The 16267-nt window shown below is 47.0% G+C and overlaps 1 protein-coding gene across 2 annotated transcripts in view; it reads left to right on the top strand.

Annotated features, from left to right (window-relative positions):
- The window catches only part of Prkce (protein kinase C, epsilon), a 486882-nt gene that overhangs the window by 275299 nt on the left and 195316 nt on the right, over window positions 1–16267 (top strand). The window lies entirely within an intron of this gene.

Genomic DNA, 16267 nt, shown 5'->3' with positions numbered 1-16267 from the left:
GGGAGACCTTTGTGCCGGCTCTCGCACGGTTTTGAGACACCCAAGGATGAAGTGCCTGAGTCACTGCTCCTGTGGCACTGAGCCACAAGGACTCATCCAGTAGTGCCTCTGCCCTCTGGGTCCTCCCCCAATGTGTTCTCAGTCAGAGAGAATCCAGGGGGAAAAAAGAAAACAAAAGCCAAGACGTTGGCTCTCATGCCCCCTTGTGGCCAGTCTGGGTGGACACCTTCAGGAAGTGTCGTCAGGTTTGTGAGCTCACAACACTGGGGAATGCAGCCAGGCAGCCACCCGACTCACTTCCTTTTTACATCCTCTCTGAATTTTGTGTCCTCTCCCTTCCCTTCCCCGTCTACCCTCCCCCACCCCAACATTTTCTTTCCTTCTCTCTTTCGGAAAGATTTTACTAAATACCGTGTGGCCCAGGTTGGCCTCAGACTGGTCTTCCTGCCTCAGCCTTCCAAGAACGGGGACTGCAGGCATGGGACACCTCTCCAGCCCCCTCAGTATTTCTTAGCAGCCGAATATCTCACAGCCACGTTTAGCTTTGGGAGGTTTTCCACTGGGACTGGGGATGCCGTGTCCTGGTTCTGACAGATTTCCTCCAAACCACAGCCTGTTCTTATTAAACAGGGCAGGGAGCAAACCCACAAGTTCTGCTGCTCTCACATGTTCGTGCTGTAGCAGGAATCTACAAATACCTGCGAATCGTAACATGGAGTCTCCCCATTAATCCCGAGTCAGACTTGGACCCCAGAGAATTAGGCCTGCCTGTCTGGGCTTATTTGGCAGTGAGTCCTAAAAATGTGTGTAACTTTAAAAAACGGACAAACAAAAAACTGTCCGCATTGTCTGGGAAGAAAAGATTCGACTCATTTCAATTAATATTAAATTCAATTGATTTATATATTTGTTCTGGCTTTGGTTTTGATTTGTTTGTTTGGGGTTTTTGTTTGTTGGTTGGTTAGTTTTTTGTTGTTTTTGTTTTTGTTTTTTGAGATGGTCTCATTCTGGAGCACTGGCTAGCCTGGAACTCACTATGTAATTCAGAATGGTCCTGAAGGCAAAGTGATGCTCCTGCCTCAGCTCCCAAGTAGTAGGATAATAGACATGTATCACCAGCCTAACTTTGCGTATAGTTCTATAATCGGACTTAAATAAAGACACATGCTCAGATGTCATGGCAGATCTAGTGGCTGTCCCCACCTTAGCTGCGTCTGTTGGCCTGCACAGTCCACTCACTGCTTCCTGTTTCTTGAAGTTCAACTCAAGCTACATGCTATGGGTAACGGCTAAGGCCTGACAGGCTCCATATTCTCGGTGGTTTGGTTTGAGTCTCCTGGGGTGCACGTCAAGGTTGTAATAACAGTTCCCATCCTTGAGGTCCCACTGTGTGCTTTGGAGGACGGCAGCACCCTGACTCTGCAGGCTAGATACCCACCTCTTCCTGACGCCAGAAACTGAAGCTGAGGGAGTGACTACGGGAATCTGGGAGCAGCACGGGTTCTATCTGGAGCTTCCCTCCCGCCATAGGGCATCTCTGTGACTCACCCACCATTACTGCCACTCAGAGGGTCCAGGCTCAGTCTCCCCCCTCTCCTTCTCCCTGTGTTCTTAGCCATCCTAGCGATGAGGGGTGGTTGTCTCTGTTTACACCTGGCCCTGGAGATGACAGGAGTGTTGAGAGCCTCCGGGGAAGGCTGTAGAAACGGAGGGCTGGTGTGGACAGCCGGCTGGAGGGCTCTGTCTCTCAGTCCACTCATCTTGTGGGATTTTTTGAGAGTTAAGATGACTGTATAGATTATCCTCAAAGAAAGGACAATGTGAAAGGGACAGTCCCTAAGGGACTGCGGAGACACACAAAAGCCAAGTACGCCCCGAGTTCAGTTGGAATCCATTTTGTTTATTTGCTCCGTACTTGTCCCTGGGGGTTCCCCCCCTTGTTTCTGTGACTTGGCATCTTGGACACTTTCGGATATGTCACTTGTCCCCACCAATCATAGTGGCAGCTGTTGATACAGTTAGTAAACCTTATGTGACTTTGATTTACATTCCTTCCTAATGTGGGGATTCCCTCTTCTGTCCTTGTCACTTGGACCACCCTTTCCTGGCTGACGAGAACCACAAACACACTACCACGCCATATTCAGAGGATTTCAGGACAAAATGCCCAAGGGCCCTCACAGTGAAGAAACTTGCTCTTCCTCGGCCAAACACGAGATCCTGAGCCCCGGAGGGCAGGAGCCAGCCTTCTCACCCAGTAGGGTCTGGCAGGAAGCTCTCTGGTTGCTTACTGAGCTCTCTGCCCTCGGCGTGTATGGCTGAAGCAAGTTTCTGGAATCTGACGCCATAGGCTCCATGTACATTGGCTCTGACCTCATCCAACCCCACTGCCCTAATGTGGAGCTCTCGTGGCACAAAGAGGAAGTGCCAGGCTGAAACTCTTCCCCGTGCTTCCTTCTAGATAGGAAAGTGAAAACCTTAGGGATCAGACCTCATGCCTTCAGCCCTGGAGTCGTTCGTCCGGTCCCTTGGGCCGCCCTCAGCTGATGGGCAGAGTGGGTGTGAGCGCAGACAGTAGTGTGAAGTGTCACTGGGGTCCTTCGGGCTTTGATGTGGTGACTCTCTAGTAGTGGCAGACAGGAGACAGTGGCTTCACGGCACAGTTGCCGTATGATGTGCTGCTCTGTGGCACTGAGCTTAGGTGACCTGCTTTGCTTTCCCTCACCTCCTGCCATGTTCTCCTTGAAGAGGCAATCTGGACACCTATCTTGAGCAGATGTCTAAGACTCTCACAGCTGTTTTCAAGTCTGTGTCATTAGGAGGAAATGGAGGCCAAGTAAGCACAGTTAGCAAGTGCGGCTTCAAAGGCGGGGTTGCTGTCCGTTGCTGAAGGCATCTGCTGCCATTTCTGAGGCGTGGCCAGAGTCCAGCTCTTCACTGAGCTTCCCCACCAATGAACTGCAAAGTAACTACATGCAGAGAACAAAGGCGGGTTCTCCTCTGTCCCAAGTCTGACCTCCCGAAGCCATCTTACTCCAGTGGCCTAATGTTTCAGAGCTCAGCACCCACCGCTTTCTTCTTTTCCTCTAGAACTTTCTACCTCCTAGAAATCAGCAACGGCAACACAAATCATGGGCAAAAGGACACACACCTAACACCCAATTCATTGCTTGCGTTTGCTTCAATTCCTCCAGCCCTAACCCTCAGCAGGGCGTGTTTCTTGGAGTCAGAAGGGAGAGCAGAGTAGAGACAGTTAGGCCTGAGGAAAGTGGTCTGCCAAGCGGAGTCCATATGTAGCACCTGGTAAACAAGACGGGCTCCTGAGACTTAAAGACTAAATGATAGGTCTTCTTCCGGGGCCTGTGTTTCTTACCTTGACTTGGGTTCAATATCCCATTCTCTCCACACACACACACACACACACACACACACACACACACACACACACACACAGATTTGCCTTTAATATTTAATGCATAGATTGCTAAGAATAGATGCCTATAATATATAAGAAAAACATAGTCAGGCAGGAGTGGTTCAGGCCCTTAATCCCAGCTCTTGGGAGGCAGAGCCGGGACTTCTAAGTTCATGGTGACCCTGGCTACAGAGTGAGTTCCGAGACAGCCAAGACTACATAGAAAACCTTTTATACAAAAACAAACAAAAAAAATTGAAAAAAGGAGGAGGGGGAAGAAAAGCAAGGAAGGGAGAGAAGGAAGGAGGAGGGAGAGAGAGAGGGAAGGAGGGCTGGGAGGAAAAGAAAGAAAAATATAAAATGTTTTCCTGGTGTTTGAAATACTTGGAGATCTCCGGCCGAGTAAATTCGGGTAGCATGGGAAGACTAGAGAGGAGGCTGATGAGAATGAGAACGAAGACGATCGTTTGTGTCCGGAAGCATGTCTGCCGGTACATGCGTACAGAGTCGTGTGCCCACACACACTGTGTAACACATAACTGCATACTCGCAAATACTCATACAGGCTTGGATTGGTTCAATATCCCATCCTCTCCATACACACATCACAAAAACAAATATTCACACAGCCCTCACACCCATCTCATACTCTAACATCCGCCTGTTCACTGAATGAACTCCAGTGACTGGAAACTTAACTGATGCCCGTGAATACATGACTTCCAAATTCACCCAAGCAGGGCCACGTGCTCCCGTTAGGGAAAGAGACGTAGTTGCATAGTTAATGGATATCTTAGTGTATGGTACAAGGTGCCCTGAGGGCAGATGGCAGGAAAGGTTGTGGCCTGCCTTGGGAACCTAACGATTAGATTGAAGGATAGCAAAGACCCACGTGAAATGTGTGCCAAGTACCGGGCAGGCAGGACAGACATGAAAGACAGACTAGCCCGTGGAGATCGGGGAAAGCATCCGGGGCTTCAGCCGAGCTTTAGGGGATAGGAGGCTGAGTTAGGAGAGAGAGGGAAAGGGGATTTAGACAGCAGAGACCCATCACCTGAGTGAACGAGGACCTTCAGAGCTCTGTCACTCATCCTGTGCGAGCACACAGAGACAGCCCACACAGGGACTCCAAGGGATGGAAGCTTGTTGACTAGCCGACTTTGAAGGTCCACTTGAACCCTAGGATTTGAAGCCAGGCTGACAGCCATTTCTGCCCGGTAGTTTCTGGGATGCAATAAATTCACAGCCCGCTTGACAGGCTGAAAGGCTCTTGTTGCTGGAGAGCCAGGCAAGAGGCTGCTATAGGTAGTTGAATTTTTATCTAAGTTGATGCCATCTTTCCAAAGAGCTGTCAAAGCAAAGTCTTGGAAAAACAGATCTAAGTGCTCTTGGTATAGTCCAAGAGTGTGAACACTCTTGCTTAGAGAAAGATCTGTAGGAATCAGACATTGTTTTTTATTTTTCCTAGTCATCCAAGGCAGTCCATATAAGACATCGATTCTCTCTCTCAAGTGTTATAAAAATGAATCACTGCACGACATAAGTTAAAGAAAGAGAGGGAAAAAAAGAACACTAAAGAATTGGTTTTGGCCAAAGACAGTACTTATCTGTCTCCATGTTCCTGAGATGCCTCAGAAAATAAAATATTATCATCACACTGTCATTCGATTTGATTTCTAACCAGTGCAAACGGGAGAAAAATGTTAAGAAACCCGTTTCTGCCCGCCAGTCTGTTGAGGTGAATGGAGATCAGGAAGACGCTTGCACATTTCATTATTGAATGGTGTTGATGTCTTTGTGGAGCTTGTCACCTATGGAGAGCACACAGCCCTTGCGATGTGAAGGGTCTCACAGTAGGACCTGGGCTGGTCCAGGCTGTGCACTTAATATGTTACCGGTAGATTAATGATGAGGAAGGAGAATCAAACTTGATTACCATCCCACTCTCTCTCATGTTTTGTTGCATAATGTACTCTTTTCTGACTTTAAGAGAAAGTCACTTAATCTTGAAACTCCATTTTTTTTCCAGCAGTGAGATGTATTCTAGTGCATGATTAAATAAGTGCGCATGCCTTTAAACTGAAAACCTCACTTTTAAACATAATATGCTTTGGCTAAGACATTTTACAATGTCTGAGAGAGCTTTAAGATACGGTATAAAGTGTGGTCTGAATTCCCAACCTCCTATCCCCAGTCCACTCCCCAGAACTAACTTGCTGCTGACCTTTTATTTCTGCATTTAAAACTAAACAAGTGTACGTAGCTTGGCTTATTTTTTTTTAACCTGTTTCAACATTTACAGCAAGCTCTAAGTTGGTAAATCATTTTACCTGAAGAGACCAATTGCATCTTGGAATATGTGGTCCGCAGTGGAGAGCTGGCTGGTCCTCAGAAACTGTTGTAGGATCTTACTGTGTTTAAATGTTGCAGGAGGGAAAGTCCCTGCAATCAAATTTACCCTAAACTGTGCCAGCCTTGCGTGCACAGGACCCTGGTTTCAACCCTTCAACTGCCGCAAACACTAAGGCAAAGTAACACTCATTCATTTATTCTTTTATTTAAAAATTATTTTATGCTTCCGTGTACAGAGCCATCAGTCATCCAGCAAGAGAGCAATGAGAGCTGCGTGCAGACACACTTGTAGAGTGTGCGTGACAAAGGCCATAGGCATTCTCAGTAGACCTGGCTAGCTAGGGGCCAAGGAAGGGCTCCAAGAGGGGTGTATCATCTGAACTTCAGCCCTGAAGAATAGTTTGAATTCACACCCACAGGATAAAACTGGGCTTCTTACAGAGACTCAGAATTGTTGACATGACACAGACCAGGATTACTTCTTTCCAGAAACTTCTTTTCCCCTGAAAATGGTTTTCATTCTGTTATCTCAGATGACTTTGGAGAGAACGGAGGAACCTAAACTTCTCCATAGACATCAGGATTTGAAAACCTGTCAATAAATGAGAGGAGCTCTGGGGCCACCGCACAGTGAATCCGTCCTGGATAGAAAGTCAACACATAGGATGGAATTGTCCCAGCCAAACTGCAAAAGCAAGCACCATTTGCTCCCAGGTCTTAATAACTCAGATCCCAAACAGAGATATGGTTTATTCAAACATAAAGACATGGATATTGGCTGAGTTCAGTATGGGAAGGAGCCAGGCATTCTGGGTCCATCTGGTGCCCATGGACATCCCTAGAGGCTATCACATGCTTACGTGTGCCTGGGTTCATTAACTGTGGAGCTCTGTGGGGGTGAGTCACTTAGTCCATGACTCAGTTCTTCCCTGCATCTGGACTTCATTGAGGTAGAGACTCATTAAAATGTAGCCCAGGCTGGCCTCAAACTCAAAGGCATCCCGCCTCTGCCACCCAAATGCTATGATTATAGGCACGCACTACCACTCCTGGCTACCATAATTTTTTAAGATTTATTTTCTTATTTTGTGTGTGTGCGCACGCACGTGTGTGTGTGTGTGTGTGTGTGTGTGTGTGTGTGTGTGTGAGCGTGCATGTTTACCACGTGTGTGCAAGTGCCCAGAGAGGCCCGAAGAGGGCATTAGATTCTCTCAGAAACTAGAGATATAGATAGTGGTGAACTGTGTGTAGGTGATAGGAATTGAACCTGGTCCTTGGCAAGAGCAGAAAGTGCTCTTAATTGTTGAATCATCTTTCTAGCCCTGGCTATGAGCTTCTGGTGTTGCACGCAGCCTTGGGGTTTCAGGACCATAGAGAAAGGATGTGTTCTATCTCCTCAGCTGAGGTCGCTGACCTCTGAACTTTGACTGAGTAGGTAAGAGGCAGCTCAAGTTAAAGGGTGGTCACGCTGCTGCCTACAGTCGTCAAGAGTCATCTGCTCACACAATTGTATGTCTCTGCTCTCTGCCTTATGTAAATTCATCCTAACCTTAAACAAAAATAAAAGACTTCAGTCCAGTGACCCCACTTACAAATCGTTGTGCATTTAGGTTTGAGGACCACACCATGGTGACAGGGGTGTCCCATGGTATGTCGGTAACACTTGTCTTCCTGCCCTTTCTCTTTCCACAGATAGAAAGAACTTCCTGCTCCTTCTCAAATCTCCCTGGGTCCTTCCTGTGGCTGAAGGACAAAATGAAATTTACCCTAATCCAGGCTTGCCTGGCATGTAGGACACCTTGGCTTTGATCCCCAACACAGCTACAAATATCCCTAAGCCAAACTAACATTCATTCATTCTTTCCTCCATTAAAATAAAGACTTTGTACTTCTTCATACAAAGCCTCTATGAGCCAGTGAGAGAGCGGGAGTCCTAAGCAGAGCTGCACGCAGATGCTCGCTCTGTAGGTGTATAGGTCACTGGATCCTTCCTTTAGGCAGGAAAATGACGGCCACCCAGTGCACCAGACGAAGGTGTGTCTGGGAGGCTTCCAGTCTTCCAGCAGGGCCCAGGAAGACTGACACTACACAGTACCACAGCCACAGCTGTCACTGGGCATTGTCTATGTGCCAGGCACTGCAGGAAGTGCCTTCTGTGCTTGTGTCCAGGCCTCCTGTCACCCGTGAGAGGGCTCTGTTTTATCGTTATTCCTTAACTGGAAAGAACACTCTTGAATGGTGGCCCTGGCTGAGGAAGACTATCTGGCAAAGAACTTCTTTCTGCCCTAAACTGATAGCAAAGAGATGGCCACTTACGCATGCTCTGCGTGTACAGGTTACTTTGGCTCCTTGATGCCACCACCAATTTCCCATCTTCAAGGACAGGAGCGATTGTGAGCCCAGCAGAGGCCTTTTCAGGGCATAGAATGGTGGCTAAATGACAGCCAAGGTGACCAGGATTGGTAAAAACCACTCCAGAGCAAACAGGATCCCTTATACTTAAGGTCTCTGTGTATAAGACTTGGGAGACTAAGGTCTCCACGCGTTTCCATGACCTGGTGCCACTCACTGCAGGATTCCAGGGCCCTTGATAAGATCATCGTGGCTGTGAGTCACACTCAGTCAAGTAGAACTACCCTTGCCAAATGGCTGGCTGGCTTTCCTACTTGTTTTTCCGGCCTCACCCTCTTGAATCCAAATAATTGTATGGAAATAATTCGAGTCACACGTGATCCAAGTCAGAACATTGGAATGTGCTGGCTCAGCAATTTCTGGTTTTGGTGAGGAATGCTGGGAATTGCTGAAATATCTACCCATGTGCAGGGAAAGAAGGGAGGGCCAGGAGGCAGTGCTAACCAACTCCAAGGACATAAATCCTCTACCTCTTCGAAGAAGGTTAGAGAAGGTGAGTCGTGCCTCCAGCCAGCTGCCCCCTAATCTTACAGAGTCATGATGGAGCCTTAGGAAGAGTTGGGTTGCCATGGAGAAGGAAATGACAAAGATACCAGCAGGGTTTGCTGGTATAATACTTCCCTGTCTGCTTCATGGGGTGTCTGTAGAAAGAGCATGGTTAAACGTGAGTGTGCCCTTGCCCCAGAACAATGCAGGATGCTGCACCCCCATGGGAGTTGCTGACCCTCAGAGGAGGCTCAACCTCTGTATGGCTGGAGTCTGTGGTGTGGCCTGCAGGTACTTGCCATAGCCAGGAGCAGCAAGACCTCTTTGATAATGAATGTTCAGTAACTTTATGGGTTCTTCAAGGCGGCCTCCTCCTTATGGGTCTCCCACCTACCAAACCATCGCCTGTGAGGATAGAGTAGACAGAAAACTCTGAAACACTCTCCATCGATCAGTGTATTTATTTGTACTGAGAAAATGACCATGAACTGTGTGGTCTGGACATGTAAGGAATGGGATTCGGTGAGAAGAGGTGCTACATGCTACTGACTTGGACAAAGCTTAAAGACACTATGCCAGGTGAGAAAAGCCAGTTCTCACAGGCATTCGTATCTCATTGGCATATCCAAAGAGACGGTAAATGAGAGAGTCAGGGACAAGGGCCCGGGGAAGTGGAAAGTGCCTGATGGGGTACAGCACCACAAAATGACAAAATGTTGTGAAATTGCTGGTCAAGAAGGTTGCACAAGTCTGCCAACGGCACTCTTCCAATGGTACGTCCTACCTACCCACTGAAGATAGCACTTGAGAAATCTGCAAACTTAAAGTTTCAAAATGTTCACGAGAAAATGAGGGGCTTTACAATATCATGCTACCGCGAGTCTTCCCGGCTCTACATATCTGATCTTTCCCCGCCTTCTGTTGCGAACATTACACCGGATCTCCTTTGTCTCATGATCTCTACCACCATCTTCTCTGCCGTACCCGTTTGCTTTTTTGCCTAATACCTATCCAAAGGAGGCGTTGAGGCTCCCAGACATGCCCAAGTCGTATTTCTCCAGACAGTTTCTATAGACTGAAAACTGAAGGTTTCTTGAGAGTGAGGCTGCTGTCTTCGAGTTAGAATTTCTTCCTGTGAAATGTATGTTCCTTCTCTAACCTGTTCCCCTAGTACAGCTTGAGGGAGAAGGGCAAATGCGGTCCCTGAGGGCAATGGAGCAGGGTGTAGGCTAGCCCATCTTTCCGCTCCCGTGTGTTCAGGCATTGTGCACCTATGTAGACACCTTATGTGTAAGTGCCAGATACTGCCTGTTAGCCGCAGCTCAGAGCAACTGTGGGTAGGCTCGTGAACTGCATCTGCCTGCCTTTCTGGTTTACTGTGCCAAGCAAGCACACATTAACATGGGTGGTTCATATTCAGCACATGGGTACCGTGTGTGGACACACAGAACTTTTATGAATGTTGGAAATTGCTTAAACACAGGTGAAGAGGCAAGGATGATTTAGCCACAAGCGAATTAATTACCCATGATTCATAGTTAACGCACAGGAAGCGGTGTTTGCTTTGGACCTCTTTAATTTGCTTTGTTGGGATGAAATACTGAAGAGATGAAGTGTCCCAGTGCCCATGGAGGGCTCTGCTCTTTGTCCTAGTGGTGGTGATTAAGCTGAAATAGGTATTTTCATAGCCATGTGATTTTTAAAGTAATCTTCGTATATGTATCTGTAAACCCGTGGGAAATAGTGTGCTGTATTACCCATGTGAATGAAACTTGCTTTTGTTTTGTTTTGTTTTGTTTTGTTTGTCACTTTTTTGTTTTTGAGACAGGGTTTCTCTGTGGAGCCCTGGCTTCCTAGAACTGTCTCTGTAGACCAGGCTGGCCTCAAATCCACAGAGATCTTCCTGCTTCTGCCTCCCAAATGCTGGGATTACAGGTGTGAGACAGCAGTGAGTGATACCACAACCTGGCCTGAAGCTTGCTTTTGAAAAGCAACTTTGTGTTTAAAGATTTGTCTACACTGATACAAAACGAGTTCATTCATGCTAACTGCCGCTACCCCCTCTAGGACACTATCCTGCATTTTCAGTCTATTCACTTGCAGGTGGACCTTTAAGATGTTTTAAGCTCTTTACTGCCACAAGGTTTACATGCATACCATCCCTCCAGGTGTGTGCTCACGGACTGGTTATGGGTAGGAAATGAATGCAGGCTTAGCCAGTGGTTGCCAGATTGCCCTTCGACTAGGCCATGATAGTCCACGCTCCCAGTAGCAGCTTACAAAACCATGTTCATATCCTTAGCAGCACTCGGTAAAGCCAGGGGTCCAGTTTTGCCCCTCCCCTGTTAGTATAACAGGGCATCTTGTCATTGAAATGTGTATTTTTCTGATTGCCTGTCATGTGGAAGTCCCTGTTAGGATCATCAGGAACTTTATGTCCCCAAGAAGAAACTGTTCACATCCTCTGTTTCTTTTTGTTTTTCTGTCTTCTGTCTGTATCTTACTGAAAGCTACATGCTTGAATAAGAGTGTTATTGTTTCAAGTCTCGCTTTAATTTTAAAACAAAAGTCTTGTGTTTCCCTTCTTATACTGGAGTAGAGTTTTCCCACAGCAAGGCAGCGGTGGACCTGGGCTGTGCTATGATCAGTTCAGGTTGTTCCCACGGAGCCTGCACTTTCCGGCCTGGAATTCTTTTTGTCTCTGAAGGTCCCCAAGCCAATTTATGCTTCTGTAATTACATTCGCTATGAAATAAATGCTCGCCACAGAGCGAGCTCCTGTAGAGCTTCTGTATCAACGGTTTCTAGTGTTGTTTTTCTATTTTTGGCACTTATTTTTGTCGGTTTTAAGTTTAGTCTTCTAACTCCACAAGCAATCTATTGAATATTGCATGGAAAATGCAGTGATTTTTTAAAAATGACTTTTTCTTTCAAATGGTGATAGATGTATTCAAGTTTTGGGTTTGTTTGTTTTATCTCTTTCAGAGTTTTATGGAAAAAAAAACGTATCTAAAGAAATACATAGGGAATAGACCTCTGGCTAAAGGCTGGGACACAGTCAGGTAGTTTTCTGTAGCATTAACATTTCTCTGTTGTGTTTGAGACCGAATCTCCCTTTGTACCCCAAGATGACCTTGAACCCTCAAACCTCATGGCTGAGGCCCAAGAGTTAGCTGGGAGGTGTGCTACGAACCATGCCTGATTTGTAAAATGATTTTGACCAGAGACTGTAACTGTCTAGAGCTTCATTTCCCCCGTCCCTTAATGAATTAGTATATTAACCCAAAACTAATGCTTAATTTTAAAATAAGAAGTAAAAAGGTGTGTGTGTGTGGGTGGGAGGGTCGTTCCATGACAGATAGGGGATTTATCGTACTGTGGTGGATGCCAGCCAGTGTCTGGTCTTTGGGTGAGCACATTTGCTGTCCTCATTTGAGTCTGAAGAGCTGATCATGAAACTGCTGGCAGACGGAGTTCTTGCGGGAGCTCATTTATTCCTGTTTCTCCCATTCTAATTTTGAAGATCGTTGATAAAGTTGTCACATTTGCATGAGGCACTCTGGCTGGCTGAGGAGAAAACAGCTGTCAAGGTCATTGCCAGAGTCTATTCTTGACTCTGCTCCAGTTTCCCCAGGGATTACCAGATCCCCAGCTTGATGATGCCCCAGGCCAAGTGTCTAACAAGCCATTTCCAGCACGTGGAGAAGGAGGATGGCTAGGGCTTGCTGGGGTCCTGTAGGATACAGCTCAGCCTTAGGTCTGTCAGAGGTCTTTTGTTCACTCTTCTCTTGGCTCAGGGTAAGGATGTGTTTGGGGACTGGGAGCGGCGGCTGGTGGATAAGCCTGGAGATTGGCATCCATCAAGAACTTCTGAGAGCCTAGTCCTCTCAGTAAAAGTCCTTGGTGCTTGAACTGCCAAGCTAATTTATTCAGCCTTTCTTTGCTTGATGTGGCTGAGGTCTTCTGCCTGGGGTCGTTCACTTGGCCACTGTTGGAGTTTGGGTGTGAAAATGTTCTCCCTCTCCCTTGCTTTTTTTTTTCCAGAGCTGGGGACCGAACCCAGGGCCTTGTGCTTCCTAGGCAAGCGCTCTACCTCTGAGCTAAATCCCCAAACCCTTCCCTCTCCTTTGCTAAACCATTGGATTACATTCCTAAAGCTAGTCCCCAAGGTCTAGTCCCTTATTTGTCACATGTTCCTAACACGATGGGCTGTTACTCCCTCAAACCGTGAGCCAAACAGTTTCTGCAGGGCTGTTTTGTAAGGAGACAGGGGGAAGTCTGTGTTGAGATGAGTTGGCACGTCCTGATTGGACATGTTAGCCAGTGTAGCCAAGTAATGAATTTTGATATCTGGACCTTGGTGTTTTGTCTCACAAACAAGTTAGGCATATGAGGAAGTGGCCAAATAAGGAAATAGCCCTTGGAGGCTGGCTTTAGGAATGTAATCCAATGGTCTAACAAGGAAGAGGGAAGTAGGAAGGGCAAGACCTGCCGGTGCCACGTTTACCGTGCTCAGGCCTGTCCCAGCCCTTCAGCTCAGGGCCTGGGTCCTGTTTAGTTGGTCTCCTGCTGACCTTGGTCCTCATCACCATGCACTGCCTCCTTGCCACTCTTGTTCTTCCTCTTACTAGCTCCACATGAGGGAGCCCCCTGAAGGTTGAAGCCATAGAGCAGCCCCCTTCTTGGATGAAAACAAGAACTCTGAAGGAGTTTGAACTCTTTGTGAGATGTGTAATGAAAGTCCTAGACTCTCTTGGTAAGAGTTCAAATTAAAGCAACCAAAAGAACCCCTATTTTACCCTGAAATTGCTATGTTAAAGAGTTTAGGTTTACCAAATAGTTGAATTAAGATATAATTATTAACATTACCAAACTGGTTAGGCACTCTTCAAAAGCACACACCACAGGGTACCCTCCCATAGCACTGAATGCACATTGAAGGAAGGTTTGATTGATGGAAAGTCCATTGACACTCTGGAATCACAACTTTTGTAGAGAAAGAAACCCCTAAAAGTGCTTTATTTAAGTGATATTGTGCCAAGAAAATCTACCAAGATCCTGTTTGCTCAGAAAATATCTGGGTGAACACAGCACAGTAGGAGAGCGTCTTCTGTGTGGTAGGTAGCTTTCTGACACTTGTTTCAAGGATAAAGGGGTTGACCTTGTTGCCCTTCTCGACTTCACTGAGCAATGCTTGAGGTGACATTCCCTGACAGCTCGACACTAAGCCCATACCAGCTAGTCTCAACTGTCAACCTTTGATTTAGATTTTTAAGGGATTCTCAACTCTGATGCCTTTTCTCATTGTCATCTAGAGACATGAAGGTCTATGCAAATGAACAGTTAGTATTCTGGCGGCAGTGGGTGGTGGTAGCTGGCTGTGGTGGCAGTGTGTGTTGCTCGACTGTGGCTGTGTGTATGAACTAGCTATATTTACATGTGACATTCAGAAGTTGGCCTGTTTGTCTTCCTGCTGCTTTTCACTTTTAATATGGTATCTCATTAAACCTAGAACTCTGTCTTCCGGTTAGGCTTGCTGGCCAGCAAGCTCCGAGGCCACTTGTCTCTATGTCCCCTAGTTCTGGGATTATGGGTTTACACCACTATTGTCCAGCTCAACATGCTGAACCATCTCTCCAGCCCCATACTGGTGATTCTGAGGTACATCCCAGGCAAATCTCAGAACCAAACAGGACTCGGAAGCACAAGACCATCCCCTAGCATCTTATATGAAGCCAAAGGAGGAGCAGTGAACTCTCACACACCTGACCAGAGCCATAGTCATGTGCAGACCCCTTAGTGAATTAGACTCTTCCTACTTCCCTCATTCTCCCCTTCTCCTTTCCTCTCTGTCTCCTCCTACCTGAATACCTCCCAGACATGCCTAACCCATGGTCTGCCAGCCCCAGAAGAGCTACAGATGAGGTCAAACACAAAGTGTAGGTTTACTTAAAACATTATGAGTTTTGTGGGTTTTTTTTTTTTTGCAAAATTTAAAACTATTGTTTGATTTTTGAGTGCTAACTTTGTAAATGACAACGTCATACCACAGTGTGAAGGATTGGACATACTTAACTCCCACACTGTAGATCCAACCTAGAGTCTCCTCTGAGCCATCCCCACCCCCAGTAAGGAAACACAGAAGACGTTAAACCAGAACATTTCCTCTGTGTAACAGACAGAGGCTGGATCAGGAGCTATGGCTTGGTTGTCGCCTCTGTCCCCAAATATCTCTCCTGATCTTTGCTGATAGGAGTTCTCCTCAACAAGGACTACACATTAGAGTCCCCTGGGTAGCCTCTCTCCACCCCAGCAAGCATCGCTCAGTGGCTGGGCAGCACCAGGCACAGGTTTATTGTCCAAGTGGTTGTGTTGTTGCCCGAGTTTGGAGCTAGGGTCATGGATTATCAGTTCTCAGCATTTTCATGTGTCTCCTGAACCTCATCTGGTAGTTGATGTAGGCAAGGCTCAGCATGGGGTCACGTATTCCAAGAGGTAAATGAATTCCTTGGCATGGCTGCTCACCACCTCCCTCCTGCCACCCCACCTACTGTCGCCACCAATTACATTTAAGGGAAGAAACATAGGCAGACATCTTTTTCTATATCTCTTTTGGCTTTCGGAATGAAGCTAACACACTTGTTATGTGTCGCGCCCACCTCGTCCGGCAAGGAAGACGCAACACAGTTGGATTCTTCTCAACAGCCTTTACTGCAGGACACCTTCTTTGTTGATACAGGGAGGCGGCGGCAGCCAGCCCTAAGTGTTACAGCTCCAAGTGTTACAGCTCCAAGTGTTACAGCTTTAAGTGTTACAGCTTTAAGTGTTACCACACCGAGCAGCAAAGCCGCTCGGCTTATATACACAACAGTATGCTAATCTTCTTTCAGGGATTGGTGGGGCACGAGTCACCCCACTGCCATCCCAGCTACTTGTCCTCCAGAGATTGTCGAGGCATGAACTCCCATTTAGCATAGTACCGCCCCAGCCAGACTGACGTCAGGTGCAAAACCCCACACATGCTCAGTACTGTTGTTAGGAGGGCGCCAGATTCACCTCATTATCATACAGCTGCCGCGCCGCTCCCTACAGTTATGAAGTATTTCCTTATGCTAGGTGAAGGGCAAGAAATGTAAGAATGACAACGCAGATTTCGTTGAGTCCTAGAAGCCCTGAAATCTAACCATGAGTTCCGATTTGGTTCTTGAGTTAATTCACAGGGGAAGTGGTAAGGTGTCAGGTGAGGACCCAAGACTTTTCCAGGAAATGGAAATCTCTGACAATAGACCCACGGTAGGAAGGGATCACAGAACATCACTGTTTTATGGTGGGAAAGCTCCCAAGTTCTCACTACAGAGCCCTAGGAAGAGGCTTGCTACAAACAAGGGCTTTGCTTCGCTGTCCAAGGCTGGGGAGGCACAAACTGTTCCCGATTGGATGGTATTGACAGGAAGTGACAACCTACCTCAGGGAGTCCTGACAAGCCAGTTCTAACCATTTACTCAAAGAAACTAGAGAAAAGAGAAAGAGATCACGTATGCAGTACAGGCCCACTGGGAAGGTTTGTGGGTGCAGTCAAGAGCGCCCTGTTTAAGGCATGAAG

This window comes from Rattus norvegicus, chromosome 6, assembly GCF_036323735.1.
Source record: "Rattus norvegicus strain BN/NHsdMcwi chromosome 6, GRCr8, whole genome shotgun sequence".
Taxonomy (NCBI): Eukaryota; Metazoa; Chordata; class Mammalia; order Rodentia; family Muridae; genus Rattus; species Rattus norvegicus.
The sequence above is the reverse complement of the archived record's forward strand: the minus strand, read 5'-3'. Positions and strand labels throughout refer to the sequence as shown.